The 19,948-nt window shown below is 58.5% G+C and overlaps 1 protein-coding gene across 2 annotated transcripts in view; it reads left to right on the top strand.

Annotated features, from left to right (window-relative positions):
• Window positions 1–19,948, top strand: part of RBFOX3 (RNA binding fox-1 homolog 3) — a 464,942-nt gene that overhangs the window by 128,659 nt on the left and 316,335 nt on the right. For both annotated transcript variants that reach the window (XM_040456586.1, XM_040456587.1), the window contains exon 2: window positions 12,744–12,903. The gene's annotated coding sequence lies outside the window, so the exon portion shown is untranslated. The remainder of the gene's footprint in view (window positions 1–12,743; window positions 12,904–19,948) is intronic.

The following is a 19,948-nucleotide window of genomic DNA, read 5'->3' as shown; positions in this document are numbered from 1 at the left end:
GTGGATGAATAGGTTGGTGGGTGAACGGATCAATAGACAGAAGAGGAACAGACAAATGGATGGATGGCACATGGACAGACGGATGGGTCGACAAATGAAGTCGATGTCTCTAGTGACCGCAGCTTCTTTCTGATGTGTACTTCTCGTCTCGCCATGCCATTCTTCTTCCGGGGAGGTCTTCCTTCCTCGTGGAGCTCTACGTGAGCCAAAACTCATCTGCTGGGTAGTAAGAATGCCACCCAAAGGACCTCAGAAGGAAAAAATCTGGTCCCAGGAAGGCAGATTTCATGGCCAGGGTCACTCAGGGAGAGCAGACTGGAGACCACAGCAGGGTCCAAATCAGCCTAGGCTTGTGTAGAAAGGCCAGACCTTGGTCTGTGTTCCTCACTCAGAAGACCGGGCAGGAGGTGGGCAGAAGAGCCCCTTGCGAACTAGGAGTGAGGAAGCTGGCTGTGAGGGCCCTTGCTTCCCGGTCCCGCTTGTCTCCCTCTGCTCAAGTCTGTCCCTCAGCACCAACAGTGAGTCCAGCCGTGAGCCTTCTGAGCCCTCCTGCACATTGACTTCACCGTCTGCTGCTTCCAGGGAGGCCTGTCCAAGGCCAGGGCGCACTTGCTGCCAGAGCGAGAGTCGGAGGGGCCCCTGCGGTTCTGGAGCAGCCGGTCTTGCCCTGGGGAGATCTTGGGCAGATTCTGCTGTCGCCAATGTGTTCCGGAGGGGGGGGGGGGCAACAGCTGCGGGCACGCCCCACCCGTGGTGTTCGCTGCCGCCGACCCCCTGCGTGGTGTGTCCCTTCCTCCCTGATCCTAACCAGCAGAGGCCCGACGTAGATCCTAGTCGCTGCCCCACGCGTGCAAGGCAGCCAGTCGGGCGTCTGGGATGAAGACGCTTCCTGTCTTGTTGCGTTTCCTCCCTTTGTCTTCTTCCTGCAAGAGCGCTGACCGAGGCTTTGGGTGGCACGCTGGCGGCTGTCGCCTTCCTCCCACTGCTGGTGGAAACCCCCTGGGGCAGGTGTCTCAGCCTGAGCGTGGGACACGTGCAGTATCATTACACTGATTATTGCCTCTTCCCAGACGTATCGATCGGGCTTCTGTCTCTGACTCTGGCCAGCCGAAAGGCTCTGCAGCCCATCAGAGCCTTAGGGACTGAGACAGTGGCTTTGACTCAAGATGTATTATCAGCCCAGGAGGTGATTTTTTTTTTTTTAAATTGAAAAATTGAGAGTAACTTACATATTGTGAAATGTGTGGCTCTTCGTACAGTCCAAGCAGTTTTGACCAGCGTGTGCACCCAAATAACCCTCACCTACATGGAGATGTGGAACATTCCCACATCTCCAGAAGGTTCCTTGATCTGGTAGGGGCTGCGAAAGTACCTGAGTGGGATGATGCTGTACAGGTAGGTGAATGAAGGCTTGGGCTCCAGCCTTACCAGGACTCTCGTGATGGCCTCGACCAATGCAGACCCATGAGAACCCAGCTCCTTTGAGCTAACAGACTGGTGGAGAGAGGGCAGCAAAGGGACAACCAGCCAGGAGAGAGGTCCGGGGCAGGAAAAGGGCCCGCAGGGTCATTGGCGCATTCCTCTGCTTCCACGCAGATCACACTCAGGTCTCCCAGGAAGAGGCCCCATCTCACGTGGCAGGCACTGTTCTCGAGAGTACCCAGACCCACACAGGGCAGATAGACGCCGAGCGTTCATGTGACAGTGTTGCTGAGCACCCGAGACCGTGGGTGGGAAGCTCAGAGGTGGACGTTGCTGTGCCTCAGGTTGCCAAGGAAAAGGGACGTGCGACGCCTTGTCCTGGGCAGGGGTTTAATGCCACGTCCTGCCAAGAAATCCTTCTGTGCACTGTTTCTGCCCCACATCCCGCTTGCTGCGTCCTGTTCGTGTTCGCCTCTTGTGCTCAGGGCAGGTGGGGACAGCCGAAGACCAGTGGCCACACCAGGACCAGGACAGGGTTCTCCTGGTGGCTAGAATTTTCCCAGAGCAGGGCCCTTGGGGAATTCTCTCGGGATGGTTGTGCCATGCAAATGTTGTCACAGCAGTTGACTCCATGCATATATAAATGTTTATTTTTGAGAGACAGAGAGAGAGAGAGAGAGAGAGAGACAGAATGAGTGGAGGAGGGGCAGAGAGAGAGGGAAACACAGAATCCGAAGCAGGCTCCAGGCTCCGAGCCGTCAGCCCAGAGCCCGACGTGGGGCTCGAACCCATAGACCACGAGGTCACGACCTGAGCTGAAGTTGGATGCTTAACCGACTGAGCCACCCAGGCGCCCCTGCAGAATATATTTTTAAAGCACGTTACTGGTTCAAGTTCTTCTCCCGTGCTCAGGCTGGAGCTGTGAGCGCTGTGCCCGGGGAGGGAGGTGCGGCCTTGGAAGGGAACATTTGAAAAACTTGCCCGACCGACTACATCTGTGTGTGTGTGCGCAGCCGGATGGAGGTCCGGGGCCAGTTCTGGGACCCCAGGCCCCGAAGAGACCTCTGTTTCTGCAACACAGAGCCAAGGAACGCGTCTCCACGCGGGCGCCCTGGCTGTCTTGACCCAGAGGCACCAAGGCCCACCCTGAACCCCTCCCACCACCAGCCCCGCAGGTGTCCTGAAGGGACAGCCCTGCCGGCCCCCAGGCCTTGTGTTCCCAGGGAGGGCATCCAGGAGTTTCTACCCTGCCCTCCCCATTTCTCTCCACTGCCTAAAAGTTAGAATCCTATTAAGGTCGCGATTCCCTACATTTGTGACGTAAAGTCAGTCTCGGAGAAAACTTGGGCTGTTCAGCATCAAAATCCTATTACCGAATGCCATGTTTCCCATGTGAAGATACCTGGCGGCTGGGAGATAAGTGCGAACGAGCTTCTGAGTGCGGCCGCTGTGCTATCTGCCCGGCCCAGGCTGCTGGGGAGCCCGCCCCTCCCCCCCCCTGTGCCCCGCCCCCTCTTCTCTGCACTTCTCCCCCTCCCCCCGCCCCCCCGCCCCGCCCCCACCTTCTAGGTAGCTTCCTAAGGCCTCACGGTGCCAGCAGAGAGAACCAACTAGAAAGTCCCTGTCCTCGACCCCCACCTCGACTGTGGTGACTTCCTTTCCCTGGTGCTACCCGGGAGGGTGTCTGTGAGCCGGGTGCCTGGCCTGCAAAGGTGCCACAGAGGCGGAAGCAAGGGGATGGGAGGTGCTGAGGAGGGGCTGAGACCCTATCCTGGGCACGGGGCTGTGCCAAGGTTACCAGGGAAGCACGTGTGGGGGTTCACTTTGGGGGACATGCTCTACCGCAAAGCTCTGTGGACAGACAGCCAGGGCTGACGGAGGAGGCTTATGGGGGCCGCTCTAGGTTCTTTCCCTGCGCCTTCCTGTCCGGCTGGTGAAAATCACGACCTCCAGCTCTGTGACCCCTGGTAGGTTCCAGACCCTGCCCTCTGGCTGTCTTTGTGAGAATCTTCTTGTCCCCCCCCCACGCCGGCAGGGCAGGACTGACTCCTCAGTTGGCCTTGTGACGCCTTCAGGCCGGGGCCACCTTTCTCTTGCCACCTGCCCTCAGCTGGCCAGGCAGTTGGTCTGAGCCCCCTCCTTCAAACTGCCACTCTGTTGCTCCTTCTTCTCGAAGCTGGTCACACACACCCCAGCCCGCTCCCACCCTTCCTGTGACCACAGCGCTCTGTGCCGCCCTGCACAGCGTCCAGTGAAGTGTATTGTAATTAGTGTTTAAATCATGGCAGTGTGCACCCACGCTCCTGGCCAGGCCCGAGTGCTTTGCAGGTGAGGAGCAAAAGGGGGCCTGCCACCGCCTGTCTGGCGGGAGTGGTCCCCTCCTGCGGGAGCCCGGGGTCTCTTGGGTAGGGGCACAAGGTAAGGGGACATCAGTCTCCAGGCCTCACCCCTGGGACAGCCCCATCCGGCTGCCTGCTTCCCCACTAGACCCTCAACCCGAGGGCCCGTGTGAGATGCACCCTCGGTCTCCCCCAGCCCAGCACAGGGCATGGCACAGCCTCCCCACGTTCGTTGACAAGGGTGGGAAGAGCCCGTCTGGGTTATACCCTCAGGGTCTTTGCTCTTTCCTCCCCTCTCCCAGCTTTGCTTCCCTTCCCAGCCAAGGCTGTGGGCCGTGGAGGGGGCCGTGGGAGGGGATGGTGTGTCCACCGGGTAACCTGGGCCACTAGGTGTGACTCAGGGTTTTGGTCTTTCCATTCGTTTATTCATTCACTTTTCATCCATCCAGCAAATATTTGAGGACCTTGTATGGCGGGCGCTAGGTCTACGGTGGTGAACAGAACAGGTATCTGGCCCTCAAAGGCCGTGATTGAGTAAAGGAGCAAATTAAAATGTAATTACCGTTTACAGCGAGTACCACAAGGGAAGAGTGACGTCGGGTGGGGACGATGTCCGGTCGGGCGGTCGGGTCAGGCCTCTTGCTGGGGACGTGATCTCCACTTGAGGCTGAGAGGAGCTGGGGCCCCCCCCCCCCCCCCCCCCTACAAGGAAGTAGCGAGTGAGAAGGGCTCCCTTGGGGGACAGGGGACCACTGGGTCCCTTAGAAATCTGGTCCCTGCTGTACACTTTTGAAACTCCGGATACCTTCTCTTCCTGGGGTTTCTGTGGTGTTTCGCAGCCTGTCTCCCTTCTCTGTGGGGCCCCTTATTCCTCTGCACAGGCCTCCCCTACCCCAGCCCTGCCTCCCAGCGTGTCCCTCATCACCTGTCCTGTCCTCTGCGCCCAGCCTGTCCTCTCACTGGGTGTTGCTGTTCGTGCCCTGGGGTTTGGCCACCGTCTGCATCGATATTTGTTTTAACCCCTGCGTCAGGTGTCTGTTGATCTAATGGTGATACCAAACCTTAGTGGCTTCAAACAGCAGTTACCTCTTAGCCCACAGTTTTGGGGGGTTCAGGAGCCTGGGAGTCTCAGCAGCTAAGGTCTTTAGCTCAGGGTCTTTCACGGGGTTCTGGTCAGCATGCTGGCTGTCAGAGGGAGGCCCCAGTTCCTGCTCTGCGGATGGATCTCTCCATGTGGCCGCTCAAGGGTCCCCACGACGTGCCGGTCAGCTTCCGCTAGCATGAGAGCAGACGATGTCATTTATGGCATGATTTCAGAACTGGGGGGCTGTCACTTCTGCTGCCCCCGGCACAAGGTAGGAGGGGACTGCGCCAGAGGACAGGAGGTGAGGATCGTAGGGGCCATCCTGGAGACGGGTGCCCCAATCCCCAAAGCAAGTAGACTGTGTCCTAAGCCCTACATCCTGGCACCCACCTGCCAACCCCCCCCCCCCACCAGATGTCCCAGGGACCCTTCAAACACAACACATCCAAATCTGAACCCAACCCCACAAGCCTTGGGAAATCATATTATGTAATTGTTAATATATGCCGAGCTGTCAAGAATAACTCGGGGTCTGCACGTAACCATATAACAAACTCCATCATCAGCCCAGCTGAAGCCCCCCGAGTCTTTCCCGTCACCCTCGCTGGTCTCCATCTGCCTTATGTGAGTCTCAGTTTCTCATTTGCCCACCAGCGGTAGGCTCCAGATTGAGACTCCTGCCTTGGTTTTTACGCCTTCTACCCCGTCCACACAGGCACCAGAGAGAGCTTCTTAAGACACAAATCTGCATAGTTTCCTGCTTAAAATTCTTCAAGTGGCTGTTGAAAGTCCTTGGCTTGGTGTTCAAGGTGCTTCATGATCTGGATTCTGACTTACACGGCTGGTCTCATCTTCTCGTTCGTCCAGTCCCGGACCCGGAAGACATCTCCCTGCCCCTCTTGCGTGGCTCCCTACCTGCTAGCTCGCCAGATCCGCCCCTCAGTCTTTAAGACTCCCTCTGGGGTGGGCCACCTCCTCCGGGAAGCAAGAACACCCACTCGGGATGAGCGAGGTGCCTCTCTCTAAGGTTTCCACATACCCTTTGCCTCCGTCACTGATGCTTTATCTGTGATGTGTTTACTGAGCATCTATTTTGTGCCAGGCCCTGTTACAGCTGCACCCAGGAGATCTGCCCTGTGGAGCTTGATGTCTCTGCACGAGCCCTTATCCCACCTCTGCTGGGATTTCTTGTCACGCCGCCCTCTGCATTGCCACCCCCTTGGGGATGGGCCCGTGAGGTGTTCTCATCTGTGTCCCCAGCTTCTATCACAGGAGGGACTCGGATTTTCAGCGCTGGAATGGTGCTTTGGGGGAAGGGCCAGACCGCAGGAACTGGCCGCCTTAGAGTTCCCTGGGTGTCTGAAGCAGGTGTCTCTGGCTCCATCATTGATTCCTAGACACAGGCACCCAGGCTGATTCGGTGAGGGAGGCAGGGAAAACGCACAGGAGCGCCTAAGAACACTTCGGACCGTGCCCTGGGCCGCTTCTTGTCATCGACAATTTTTGCACAACCCAGCCATGCAGCTGGGCTGGAGTTCTGTTGCATTTTGGGGACACTTCTGGTCTGGGGCCTGGCCTCATGTCAGGGGTTCTGGGCCCCCAGTGTCAGCCCTGCTGTCACTCGGGTCACACAGCCCCCAGCCTTTCCTGCTTTCCCCGACCTTGGGGAAAATCGCTTCCCGAATTACACCCCTCCATTTCGCAAGCTTTAAACACAGAGCCGGAGGACACATGAGTTACATAAGGGCCTCCTCATTCCCGTTGGAGATGTTGAATAATGTAGCATTTCAACAATACCTAAAGGTGCACTGTTATTATTAAGACACACTGGTGTTAAAAAGAAGAAGGAGGAGAAGTGTAGCTACAGTAAAATTGTCACAAATGCCAGAATAATAAAATCCAGATGATGATGATGATGATGATGATGATGATGATGATGATTGTTATTTTTGGCCGGAGACAGGATTTCCCAAGCCATGAGGGGAGTCAGGCACGAAGCTGCTTTCTGGCTTGAAAGTGGAAGGAGGAGCCTCATTTATTCCGAATCTTCTGTGTCCCCTATAATCTTTACTATGGGAACAAAGTGCCATGTGGTGTTCTCCCTGCTAAAGACACAGCAAATTCTGCTTTCTTAGCGGGAGTCTTATGTTATGCTCGGAGCTTGGTTGTTGGCTTGTGTCTGGGAGAAGCGGAGACCGAGGGGGGGTCGGGGAGGTGAGAGATTGCACAGGCACGTGCCAGCACCCGTGATCGGTGCCAGGGAGGGACCGGGGACAGAAGCCGGGAGAAGGGGGCACGCGCGCTTGGCGAGGGGTAATGGCTTCGGAGAGAAGTGAGGGCAGGACGTAGTGCCTGGCCTGCCGGCTGCAGTGCCCAGGGCGTGGCGAGGGCTCCGTGTCCTACTGAACGGCGTGGTCGGTGGGACAGGTGGCTCTGCTGGGTCTGGATGGTTTGGTGTTTGTTTTGTTTTGTTCTGCTTTGTTTTAAACGAACACCAAATCCTTTGTCGTTACTTTGAACTTGCCACGTTTTATCAAAGTGCAGCTGATGGGTAACTTTGCATGAGTTTAAGGCGTGCAGCTTGGTGATTGGTTGTACGTACAGATTGCGACGTGGTCGCCACACCCATCCCCTCACACATTCACACGCCTGTCTTCTCGTGATGGAGAGTTTTGAGGTCGCCTCTCTCGGCGACCTTCACGAACATGGCACCGCGTTGTGGAGCAGGGTTGCAGCGCTGTGCGGGATTCACGTGGCGGTGGGAAGCGGGGACCTGTTGGCCAGCCCCGCCCCTGCCTCTGGGAACCACCAAGCCACCAACCTGTTTGCTGTTTCTCCGGCAAATCCTTGCGGTTCCTCCCGATTTCCTTTACTTCCCGCCAGGCGGAACTGGTCGACAAAAAGGTTCTTCCCGGCAATGAAATGAGCCAGCAAAGGTGTGGTTTTGGGGAGAAAGGCCCCGTTCTGAGGCGGGCAAGCTGAGTCCCCTGGGATTTGCAGCTGCCCTTTCCTGAGTCTCTGGGACGGGGAACAAGAATGTAGGTGCGTGTCTGGGGCGATTGGTATCTTTGTTACGGCAGATAAAACAGCGCGTGCAGGCTCGGACGTAGGAGGCCGTTCACACGAGTCCGCGGAGGAAAGGATCGGGGGCGTTCAGCTGGTCCCCCGTCACACAGCTTGTACGTGGTGGGGCTGGAGGAGAACCTGCTGCCCGCCCCAGGGCCCCAGAGCCTCCCGGGGAAGTTGCGGGCTGTGTCCGAGAGCCGGGTGGTCTGTGCCTTGTCCCCAAGCAGGTGGGAAATGGCCCTGAGTTCACGTCCTGAACTTGCAGGGCCTCGTCTGCCCAGACGTGGCCCGTGTGCCAGCAGCAGGCCCAGGGAGGGGACGTCAAATGAGGGGCAGTGACACGCCTGTGTTCCTCATCTTGAATCCCGTACGTAAAGCCACTTCCCCAGATGATCCTGATTGGAAAGGACTGTTGCTGTCCCCAGCCTGCCTGTAGGTCCCCAAGTGCAGGTGAGTCTCTCTCTTTGGAGATGGGGGAAACAAGCCAGAACGGATGCTTTCCTGCTGGGCCCCTCTCCGCGTGGGAAGCGGTAAGTGTGAGGGGCCTCTCGTGGGCTCAGCTGTTCACACGCAGAGAGAGAAGGCACTGCCACTCACCCCCACCTCTGGGTATCAGAGACCATCCTGCTGACTCACCCGAAGGGATGATGGTTACTTCCGCTTGTCGGTTTGGGAATTTTACAGAAAAGGTTCGCCCGTTGCACGCGGTTCACGTAGATGTGGCTCCTCCTTCCTTTCGTTGTTCGTTTCACAAGCACCTGCTCAGTGTCAGCACCGTGCCGGGTAGGCACGGTGGTGAGAAGGACCAACCAACGTCTGTCCTCATGGGACCACGTTGAGTCTGGACCATGATGGTGATGATGGTGATGATGTTGGTGAGTGAGGATGATGGTGGTGATGATGATTTGGCCAGGTTCTCCCTCTCCCTTCGGTCCCTCCCCCCCTTGCCTCCCCATCCCTTCTGGACCGACACAGTCCAGCCCTGCAGTGTGCAGAGGACAGGGCCCTCAGAGAGGAATGGAAGGGCCGACTGCCCAGTACTCATAGGACTGGCGTCTGCAGGGTGGCCAGAGGACCTTATCATCCACAGTCTCTTCCAGCAGGAACCCCTGCGGGGGCCATTGCCTATTTGCGTGTTGGCTTATTTTTGCAGAAGATACTTTTCAAAAGTGCCAGTGTTTATTTTTCCATCTTCTCTCCCTAACGGCAAGAATCCCAATAGGAGGCCATTTGGGGCCAGGGCACCAAAGGCAGCCCCAGCCTCCTGCCCCCTTGGGAGCAGAGCTGGGGGCCTGGCAGGACGCCCAGGAGACTTTAATTGGCGGCAGAGATGGGGGGAGGGGTGGGAATGGTTTGGACAGACCTTCCCTGAGACTGCGCCTTCCCAGCCAGCTCCCTGCCCTTGCCCTTGCCCTTGCCCTTGGTAGGACCACGCCTGGTATTTTCCAGCTCCAGGCCCTTCTCTGGTGTCATATCCTTCTGGGGCCCCCACCACCGTGTCCAGCCTTCCGGGGAAACTTAAGCCTCTGTCCACCCCCAAAGTAATTTTGAGGGCTTCCCCAGCTAAAGCAAGGGGATTGAATCCTGAAGAAGTCGGTCGAGAGGATGGGGAAGTGTTCTGACCCTAGGGTTCTGGGCTGTCGGGGGCCTCAGAGTCCCCCACCCCCTACAGCACGAGGCACAAGGACATTGACGTTGATGGTCAGCAGTTGGAGGCTCCCTGCCTGCCTCTGGCCCCCAGGCTACACTCTGGCAGAGGTTAGAGCCGCGGGTACCTGGCACCGTGTTTGGCACGCGGTGGGGCACAGTGAATGTGGTTCCGAGGAGGGGGAAGACGCAGCTCTCTCCCCTGCTGGGTTTGGGACAACAGGCTGTGGCCTTGACCCTGGGCTTCAGCTGGACAGGCCAGAGCCGTCATGCGCTGTGAGCCCCACGGGCCTTCTCATCCCCCTTCCTTCTCCCTTTTTCCCAGAGCCAGCCTTGGGGCCTTGGGGGACCTCATGGCAACTTACTTGCCTGGCCTTTTGTCTCTTACCTTCATCTGTCCTGTGAAGAAGGAGGTGGGGCCAGTCCCTCTCCCTGGCAGCTGGGGAGCTGGGGCACCGCGCTGGGGTGGGTCCTGTGTCCCTGAAAATCCGGGGGCCGGGGCCCCAGCGTCTGCACCGTGGGCAGTGGAGGGTGTCTCGTTCTGCGGAGTGGGGAGAACATGCAGTGGCCATCAGGGACAAGCTGTTAAACGGTGGCCCATTTAAGAAAGCAAAGTGGGGTGCCTGGGTGGCTCAGCTGGTTGAGCGTCCGGCTTCGGCTCAGGTCATGATCTCGCGGTTGGTGGGTTCGAGCCCTGTATCGGGTTCTGTGCTGACGCCTCAGCCTGGAGCCTGCTTTGGATTCTGTGTCTCCCTCTCTCTCTGCCCCTCCCCTGCTCACGCACTCTCTCTCTCAAAAATAAACATTAAAAAAAAAAAAAAAGAAAAAGGAAACAAAGGGCAACTGTACCAATGGTGAGGCCAAGGCCTGGCCGAGGTAGGGCTGCTCACTGGGCTCTTCGTCCCTACCCCTGTCCAGTCTCCGTGAGCCCACAGCCCATGCTCCCCCGTCTTAGCAAGCACACAGCCCAGCAACATGAAGTAACCTCTCCTCTCTGGGCCCGCGGGGCTCCCGAGGTGGGTGTGCAGAGTCGGGGTACGGGGTGCACAGCTCAGCATGCGCGTGGGGGATGGGGGGGTGAGGCATCACCCTGGAGAAGGTGGCCCGGATTTCAGGAAGTGTACGTAGCAACCAGTGTGGGGCCAGAGGGGTTTGGGGTCTCTCTGGACTGCTGTACTGCCCCTCTCCCCTTCCCGTCTTTGCTCCCTGTCCCTTGTCACCTTTCCACCTTTCCACCTTTCCGTCTTGGGTTTACCTGCCAGGGGCACTGCCCACATCTCCACCTTGCTCCTGTTCCAGTGGGTCTGGTGCAGAATGAACTCCAGCCTTTGCCTTTTGTGCCCGCTGCTGAGAATCAAGCATTTGGTTCTAAGACAAGCCTGCCTACCTGCCTTCTCCGCCCCACCAGCTTGGGTCACCACCTGGAGCCTCCTGTACCTGGGGCCCTCTGCGTCCACCTGGCTCCTCTCTTACCTGGGCCCTGCCCCCAGCCGTCTCTGTCACTGCATTTAGCACTGACCTAGAACAACAGATCACACACTTGCTTTTCCCACTGAAAAGTGGCCTCACAGAGCTCAGGGCTGTTTTCCGTTCCCTCCGATGCCCAGCTCCCGGTGCCGTGCGTGGCATGGGCGGTCACTGCAAAGCCACGTGGTGCCTGGGCATCACTCTGGGAGCTTGGCCCTGCCGTTGGGGATGTGGGTGGTTCTCCTTTTAAGTGGCTGGATTTTAGGAAAAGAAACAAACTGGTAGTCTTTCCTTTTTTTAAAGCTCCGTTGTGGGGTTTCTGGGGACATGCCAGTGGGAGTCTCTCCACTGAGGCGGGCTGGGGGGAGCCCCTCCTGGCCAGCCTGACTCAGGACTCTGCCCCAGAGCCGGTCCCTCGGGGCTGGCCAGCAGAGGATGTCCCCAGCGGTGTTTCTGTCTTGCCTGCTGATGGCACGCACACAGGGTTGGAGTGAATTAAGCCAAGAAAGGACTTTCGAGGCCCAGGTGCCCCCCCATCCGAAACAGCAGCCACCAGCCCCCTCGTGTTTCCTGGGAATTCGGGCTCCAGGGAGACAGTGGTCACTCTTGTACAGAAGCCTGAACGTGTGCGTGGAGGAGAATAAGGGGTGGGGGTTCGTTCGTTCGTTCGTTCGTTCATTCATTCATTCATCCATTCATCCATCCCCGTGACACATACTGAGTGAGCTCCGACCGGGTGCCAGGCACATCCCAGGCACTGGGGTCCCAAGTGCTCGCCCTCGGGGTGCTTGCATTTCAGGGTGGTGCATCTGTGGGGTGGCAGCTGTGAAGTCCTGGGGGAAAATCAGGGGGCGAAGGAGGAGGGAATGCCAAGGGGATGGCCGTCAGTTTTGATGGGGTGTGCTGCTTGGGGCTGGCCACCTTACCACACATCCCCAGGCCGGGAGGGGCGATCCACGCAGTTACACAGTTATGTAGGTGCACAGGCGTGGTGCAGGGGGAGGCGCTCTTGTGCGCGGGGCAGCCAGGAGGCCTGGGACTGCGGGAGGTGCAGGCGCTGCGAGGGTCCCGTGGGCAGAGCAGGATTCACCTGGAAGCTGTGCACCCATGGCCCCAGCGAGACCCTGCGGCGTTATTTTTGGCTTTGTCATCTGAGACAGCCCTCCCCCGCTCCCGCCACCCATCCCCCGCCGCCAAATCATGTAAGCGTCAGGGTCCCCAAACCTGGCGTCGCCTGGCTTGTAGGTCACTGTAGCAGCTCTGGGTGTTTCCTCCCAATGACAAAGGACACGGTTGGAGAGTGGCACCACCTTTCAAAAAGAGAGGGACAAGGGAGTTTCAGGAATGATGGCAGTGATGGGCCCTGGACTTTGCAGTGGGTGAGGCAGGAAGTGATGGGATGGGCCAGACCGGCCGGGGTGGGGTCAGCATTGGGGGGCGAGGCGGGGAGGGGGGCCAGATATCATTTAGGGGGCATTGCCGCGGGAGGGCTGATGGAGCAGCAGGGCTGCCCTTTGGCGATAGGGTCCCAACACTTTGTCTTCAGACAGGTTCCCCTCACGTTCCCCTGGGGTGTGACCTCAGGCAGCCACCCGTTGCCTCAGTTGCCGCGTGGCACCCCCTCTTCTCTCGTTTGCTAACACCCGTGCTCCTTTGATGTCAAAAAGAAGATGTTTGCTTCAAAGGCATTTCAATCTTTTCCTTTTCTTTTCCTTCAGGTTGAGAATCTGTCTCTGAGAACCTGAAACTTTTCCTGCCGATACGCCGCCCGCCCGTATTTCCCAGCAGCCTTCCACCCCAGAACGTTCCAGAAAGAATCCCACAGGGAGGGGGTCACCTCCCTGCTGCAGCCAAACAGACCTCACCCACCACTACCAGGTAAGGCGCCGCCGCCGGCCACCACACCGATCCTTCAGGGAGGAGGTTGCATTTGTGATTGAGAAACATCTTACTGACCCGAGGGGATTGCAGGCTGGGGACTTTTCTGCTTGCTCGTCTTTCGTGGCCTCAGGGTCGGGATGGCCTCAGGGTCGGGATGGGGAGCGTTGGGGCAGATGCCCAGGAATGTGCTGGCTTGGGTTGGTAAGGAGTGCCTGCTGTCTGTGACCTGAAACGTGTCAGCCTGGCGGCAGAGTTATCATCCTAGGAAGGAAGGTGGGCGGGGCGCAGCATCCACTGTCTGGGTTCAGCGCAGACTGCCGTGGAGGCCAAGGTCGGGTCTGACCTTCCCCTGCCCAGATTTCCCTGCAGCCCGGCCAGTGGCTCTGGTGTCCCCACCTGGCTCCCGAGGGGACCGGACGATTGCTCCATGGCACTTCAGCTGTACCAGGAGCTCACCCCACGACCCCAGGGTTAGCGGGTTAGCGGGTTAGCGAAAGACCGCCCCGCAGGCTCCGGGCCTGTCCCACCTCAGACGCCAGCCACAAGTCTTGGGGGCCACTTGCACTTCTGATGGACCGGCTACAAATTCCCGTGACCCTCCGTGTTGATAATCTGCTAGACTGACTCTCAGAACCTAAGAGCCACACTCACGGTTGCGTTTCCATAATAAGGGACACACGTAGATGGGACCAAGTCTGCCCTCACCCTGCAGGGTCAGGACAGCTCACCCTCCCCGCACATCCACGTGCTCTCCCCTCACAAAGCTGCCTGAGCTGGGAGTGTCCAGAGTTTTACCGGAGTCCTGTTATGTCATTGGCCCCAAGACTGGACTCTGTCCCCTGTCCTTCTCTGCCCTGAGTGGGGAAGTAAAAGCTTCAGCTGTCCAATCAGGGTCCCTCTGCCTAAGGACTCAAGAGTCACCCAGTCAGCGTGAAGTCGGGTGTGGGCATGACAGAGGACATTCCCATCCCTCGGGAGTTCCAAAGGTTTTAGAGGTTACCTCCCAGGAACCGGGGACAAAAACCGGGCACGTTATTACATCACCACGAAGGTCAGTGCAGCCCGGTCCCCACTAAGAAACTGCACACAACTGGAGGGTGGGGCTCATCCAAGGCCGGGCAGGAGGGACTGGGGCCCTGCATGGCAGTCCGCCTCTGTGCTGACCCTTTTCTGGGCGGAGCAAACGATGCCCATAGGAATTCTGGGCAAAGAGCCGAGGACACAGGCTGGTGTCTCCAGTACCCCTTTCGCGTGCACGCCATCAGCTTCTGCATAAGGTACAGGAGCCTTGCCAGGTCCGCACTGCTGCCTTTCTTCCCACGATCCAAATGGGCTCTCCTCTCTGCCTCGGGGTGTCTGGGGGCCCTCTTTTTGCCTAGGGTTGATCGTGTACCCACTGGTCCGTGTGCTGTCATTGAACCATACTCGCTGACTCTGTTGTGGAGGCTGCAGCTTGGTGGCGACAAAGCCAAGTCCTTGCCGTGTATCCTCCACTGGGGACGAGTTGCACATCTCACGTCAGGTAGCGATAAGGCTGTGAAGAAAGGTGGTCAGAGGCAATCGAGGTTGGTAGAGGCTGCTGTTCTCACAGGGCAGTCCGGGCAGGCCCTGGAGGCTGATGGGGGTGAGGGAGGGAACCAGCCGAGCCCTGGGAAGAGCAGTTCAGACAGAGGGCCTGGCAGGTGCAAAGGCCCTGAGGCATGTTGGAGAAGTAGCAAGAAGGTTGGTCTGCCAGGGTCCAGGGGGGAGCGGGATGGGAGGAGATAGGGCAGACGGTGTAGGGCCTACCTGCAGAAACTTTTAGGCCAGGGGTGAGGACTTGGGGTTTTGTCTTAAAGATGGTAGGAACCGCTGTCCGACTTCGGCTCAGGTCATGATCTTGCAGTTCGTGAGTGGGAGCCCCGCGTCGGGCTCTGTGCTGACAGCTCAGGGCCTAGAGCCTGCTTCTGATTCTGTGTCTCCCTCTCTCTCTGCTCCTCCCCTGCTCATGCTCTGTCTGTATCTCTCTCTCTCTGTTTCAAAAATGAGTAAACATTAAGAAATTTGAAAATAAAAGATGGTAGGAGCCACTGAAGGCCTCTGAGCAAGGGGTTGAATCAGCAGACTCGAGTTGTGTGCAGATGACATTGCCTTCTGTGTGGGGAGTGGATGGGGAAGGAGGTCAGGGCAGAAGCAAGGCCACCATAAGGAGGTTCCTGCTTGTCCCAGGGAGGCGGGGGGGGGGGGGGGCTATGCCACGGACCCGGGATGTGAAGGGTGGGTCTGGGGATGTGTTTGAGATGAGAATTTTCAACAACCACCTTTCTGCATGGAAATGATTCTGTCACATCACTGCTGGACCTTCGGGGACCCCTTAGAAAGCCTGCGAAGGGAAGTCATATACTGCAGCTGTGCTGGGCAGGGGAGCCAGGCCATGCGACCGTTCCAAAAGTCTCGATCCCGTGGACCTTCGGAATCCTTCGGGACTGGGGTCCCCTCAGTGCTGCCATAAAACCACCCATAGTGGACGCACAGCTTGGGGCTGATCTCAGTGCGGGCCAAGCCACCCTGGGGTCATGCACCGTCCCCTAAATCTCAGGATCCTGGGTCTAAGCAAGTGCCCGTGGCACTGCCCCGGGGAAAGAGCAGTAGAGTGCAGACCTCCTGTGGGCAGGTGACCCCCGAGAAGATGCTCTTCCTTGAAGGTGATTGCAGGGCCCAGCTTTGGGTGAAAAGGTAAATTCTTGGGGGTGTCAAAGCCAAAAGCACGAGACTGGCCGGTCCCGGCTGGCAGGTCTGGGAAACTCGGGGCTCAGTGGGGCCCGTGCAAGCCCCTTTGGGCCTGGAGCTGCATCTTTCCTCGTTGATGCCAAGGACACTCTGACATCGTGAAATGGGCGATGTGCTTTGGAGTCTCCTTCCTTCCCGGGGGGGAGGCGGGGGGTGGGTCAAGGGGAAAGAAAGCACCAGGGGAGACTCGCGTGTCCCTGTTGTGCCGAGCAGTTTGAAGCCTGCAGAGGAAGCTGGGCTGTGTTCTGCCTTTTAGGCCACTTCAGGCGACGGGTGGGCCTCCGAAGGGAGGGGCCAGGCCCACGGAGCGGCGGTCTGGTGTGCCAGCCGCTGTTCTCGAGGGGACCCAGACAGGCCCTCCGGAGGGAGCCAGGCCCACCCCTGGGCCCCCAGTGCGTCGAGCTCTGATGTCTGGAAGGAAAATCGGGAGAGGCAGCAGGCATCCCAATCCCTCCCCCTCTCAGAGGCCCCCCGTCCATGATTTCATGACGCCCGGTGGAGCGTGCCCTGGCCTCCACTGGCAGGAGGAGAGCCAGCTGGGGGATGGAGGTTTGGGGGAAGCCAGTGAGGGGGAGAGGGCGTGAGGCGCTCCCGCACGCCTTCCACGGTGGTCGCCGGGGTCAGTCATGGGCAAGGTCAGTGCAGGCGTGAACCCGAAGGAGCCCGTGCTGCAGCGCGTGGGGCTGGTCCGTCCCCTGGGGCTGCGGAGCCATTTAGTGCACGCAGCTCCCCATCACTGCAGGGGCGTCCTTGCTGGCGGGGAGGGGACACCTCTTCTGCCTTGGAAAGCGTCCCATGGATTAGATCCCATTTTAAGGCTCATCCTTCCGATGTGGATTCAGTTTGGGTTTTACTGTGTAGTAAATGCTGAGTCCCTATTGAAAACATGGGTGGAAATTAACCTGCTACAAAATGAGATTCGTTTCTTGCGTGCAGTGGTGGAGGCCTGGGGCAGATCGGTGCTTCAGGTCACCGGGGAGGGAGCCCGCTTACCAGTGACCTGGAGAAACTCACGGTGGGCATCTTGGCTGTTGTGTCCGGCCCTCTCCCCTCCCCCTTGCCGTTCTCTGAATCCTTCGGAGCCACAACCACCCAGCCTCCGTCTGTGTGTCAGGCTCCTCCTCCTCCAGATGCTTTTGGATGGGGTGGGGGGGGGGGGAGGGGGCCTTGTTCTGGAAGCCGAGACGACACAACAAGGCCCTCTGCCCTGACCTCTGGCCCCTCAGAGGCTGCCCCTGAAACCTGCAGGGGAGGAGACGGTCCAGCCAGAGCTCACGCTTCCTGCTCAAGAAGAAAGGCTTTGGCCCGGCCAGAGGTACCACTTCAACTCCTTTAAACACGGCCACACGAGGGGGCGGCGTGTGCCCGAGAGCAGGGGCTGCTGTGCTCGTGTTGGGGCAGAGGGTGAACGTGTCATAACTGTGCAGCTGGTGCACGTCGGGCGTTGCTCCCCTTCAGCACGAGAACCCGTCTGTCTACCCCGGCCGCCCCCCCCCCCCTTGGGGACGGACCCCGGAGCTGCAACATGCAACTTCCCATAAATCATCCCCGAATGGGCGCGCTTCCTGTGCCATCCATCACGCCCCGTCTCTTGTCTGCTTGTTTTTAAAAGCTGTTAAACTGGAATCCATCACATGGCATCCTCGGGGGGCCAAGCAGAAGCAGAGGCTGCCCGCATCAGCAATATTAATGCACACAGAGCTTTCTAGAGCATCGAGGCAAATGCCTCCCCCGTGGTGGGGAGAGGGAGAGCATGGCTTTATCTAGTTACGCCAGAAGCTAATGGGATGTTTTTCTGACACTTGGAGTTGATACATTCCTGCCACGCATGAGGAGGTCCTGGTGCTGCTGGTGGAGCTGGTAATGCCACCTGAATGGTGCCGTGGTGGTTCCGCCTTCTCGCAGGGGCACCTGACTTCCTCCTGTACCCGACAGTTGCTCTCGAAGACGGTAGCTTGAGCCAATCTGTGGAGACATGGATCCTTCTAGGAACATCCGTGGTTCCTCTTTCTTTCATTGCTAAATGCTTTTGGAAAGGAGGATCCGGGAAGGGTGTCGAGATCAGCTTTAATCCTTGTTTCTGGAACAGGTTCCGGGCATGTGCCCTTGAGGAAGGGAGAGGAGGGGGACCTGGAGCCCTTCCTCCTGCCTCCCCTACTCCCCTCCCCTTCCTCCATGGTTTAGCCGTGGCTGGAATCTTCCCGGCTGTCCTTAGCATCCATGGAATGAACTCGTGCGGCTCTGTCTCTGGGAGCCCCTGTGTCTGTCCCAGACAGATCTCACAAACCTGGGGGCAGCAGGGATGTCTCATCCCACCTACATTTGGCTTCCCCGCTTTCCTTTCCTTTGCGCCATTTGTGTTGGTTGAAGGATAAACCTACTCCTGTGGGCACTGGTGAGACATTTGTAAAACAACAGAAGAGCAGGACAGTGTTTTTTCCTGGTGGCTTTGGAGCCCTGTGAGTGAGCTGCCCTGGGTAGGTGGGGGGGTCTGGATGGGTCCTGGACAGGCGCCTGGTGGGAGCATTGCCCTCCCTCCGCCCCAGGAGCGGTCCAATTAGAGCCCATTAGTCACTCAGTGTGTTGGAGCATTTAGAACAATTAAAGGTGAGAAGAGTTTCCAGATGCAGCCTCAGTGCTGGTGCTGGAAGGCAGGCTCTGCTGTTTCTCCCCAGATGGCAGTCGTCTGGAGAGCCCGCAGCCCTCTTGCGGGAGCGGGCCTGGTCCCCGCGGCCCCAGAGCCGGCAGCCTCGGGAGGGTGAACCCTGAGGTGGCCCCGGGGCTGCCCTGACCCGGGAGCACAGCCTGGGGGTGGGGATTAAAACAGCAGAAACAGATCCTGTCACAGTGCTGGGGGCTGGGTGTCAAGGTGTCAGCGGGGCCTCGCCCTCTCCCCCAGATGCTGGTGGCTGCCGGCAGTGCTTGGTGCTCCCTGGCCGGTAAACCCATCGTTGTCATCCTCTGCCTCCATCACCACGTGGCTTCTCCTCCGCTCTTTGCCTGCCTGGCCCTGTGCCTTCGCGTGGTGATGCCCTCTGTGCGTGTACGCTGCAAATCTCCCTCGTCCGGTGAGGACACCGGCCATTGGGTCGGGGCCACCCCATTCCAGTAGGACTTCCTCTCCTCTTCGCCCTTGACCACATCTGCAAAGACCCTCTTTTCAAATGAGATCACGTGCATGGGTTCTGGGGGTCAGAGGGACAAGATTCTACCTACTACATCTCCCAAGACTGCTGGGAGGAAGGTGAGCCCAGGCACCGAGCTGTCCCCCCACTGCCTCTGGCCCCATGGATTCCACTCAGACACTAGGATTCTCACCAGTTCTTTTATTGTTATTTATTTTAACGTTTATTTATTTTTGAGAGAGAGACAGACAGAGCACGAGCAGGGGAGTGGCAGAGAGAGAGAGAGGGAGACACAGAATCCGAAGCAGCTCCAGGCTCTGAGTGGTCGGGACAGAGCCCGACGCGGGGCTCGAACTCGTGAACCGCGAGATCATGACCAGAGCCGAAGTCAGGCGCTCAACCGACTGAGCCGCCCAGGTGCCCCTCTCGTCTGTCCTTTTAAAGACGATGATGCCTGTAGGCCAGTCAGGAAGTGAAGGCCGACATGACCCTGAGCTGTAAGACGAGCCTTCTCAATGCAGCCCTTCCCCAAGCTTACAGATCCTCCTTAAGGACAGCAGGAGGCACCGGCGCCCCGTGGTCATCGGCTGGGAGCCTTTCTTGTGTCCGTGGCTTGCTCTTCTCCACCCACCTCCCGCCGTCCCACTGTTGAGAGCGGTCTTGAGAACAAAAACCAAGAATTAAAAGGCCAGCCTCCCCCTCCCCCCAAATCTAGGCCTGAAAATGAACCGTTTTCGGTCCAAGTCTGGGTCACACGGTTTTGTTTTGCTGGCGAGGGTCTCCCTGCAGGAAGGCGGCGGGTAGGAGCAGGTGAGGGGGGAAAACCCGGGGGAGCCAGTGGGACCCTGTACGTGGTCGGGCTACAGTTGTGGAACATGCTGGCTCAGAAGACCAAGGAGGCCGGCAGGGCCCAGGAGGAATAAAGCCAAGCTGACAGTCACAGAAGTGAGAATCCGGAAGGGGGGGGGGGGCTACAAGGACACTAGAGAGAGGGCCAAACGGTGCCGGGGACAAGGAGGAACACACGCGGAAGACAGAGCCTGGGGACAAGCTGTCCTGATGTTTACGGATGCAAAAGTCAGACGTGGGTGAGGTGGCCTCCTGGGAAAACTTTTGTTCCTGATGGCGGCTCATCGTCTTCCCGCGAG

The sequence above is a fragment of the Herpailurus yagouaroundi genome, unplaced genomic scaffold (genome assembly GCF_014898765.1).
Source record: "Herpailurus yagouaroundi ecotype Mexico unplaced genomic scaffold, PumYag 217, whole genome shotgun sequence".
NCBI lineage: Eukaryota > Metazoa > Chordata > Mammalia > Carnivora > Felidae > Herpailurus > Herpailurus yagouaroundi.
This window is presented reverse-complemented; position numbering and strand designations above follow the sequence as displayed.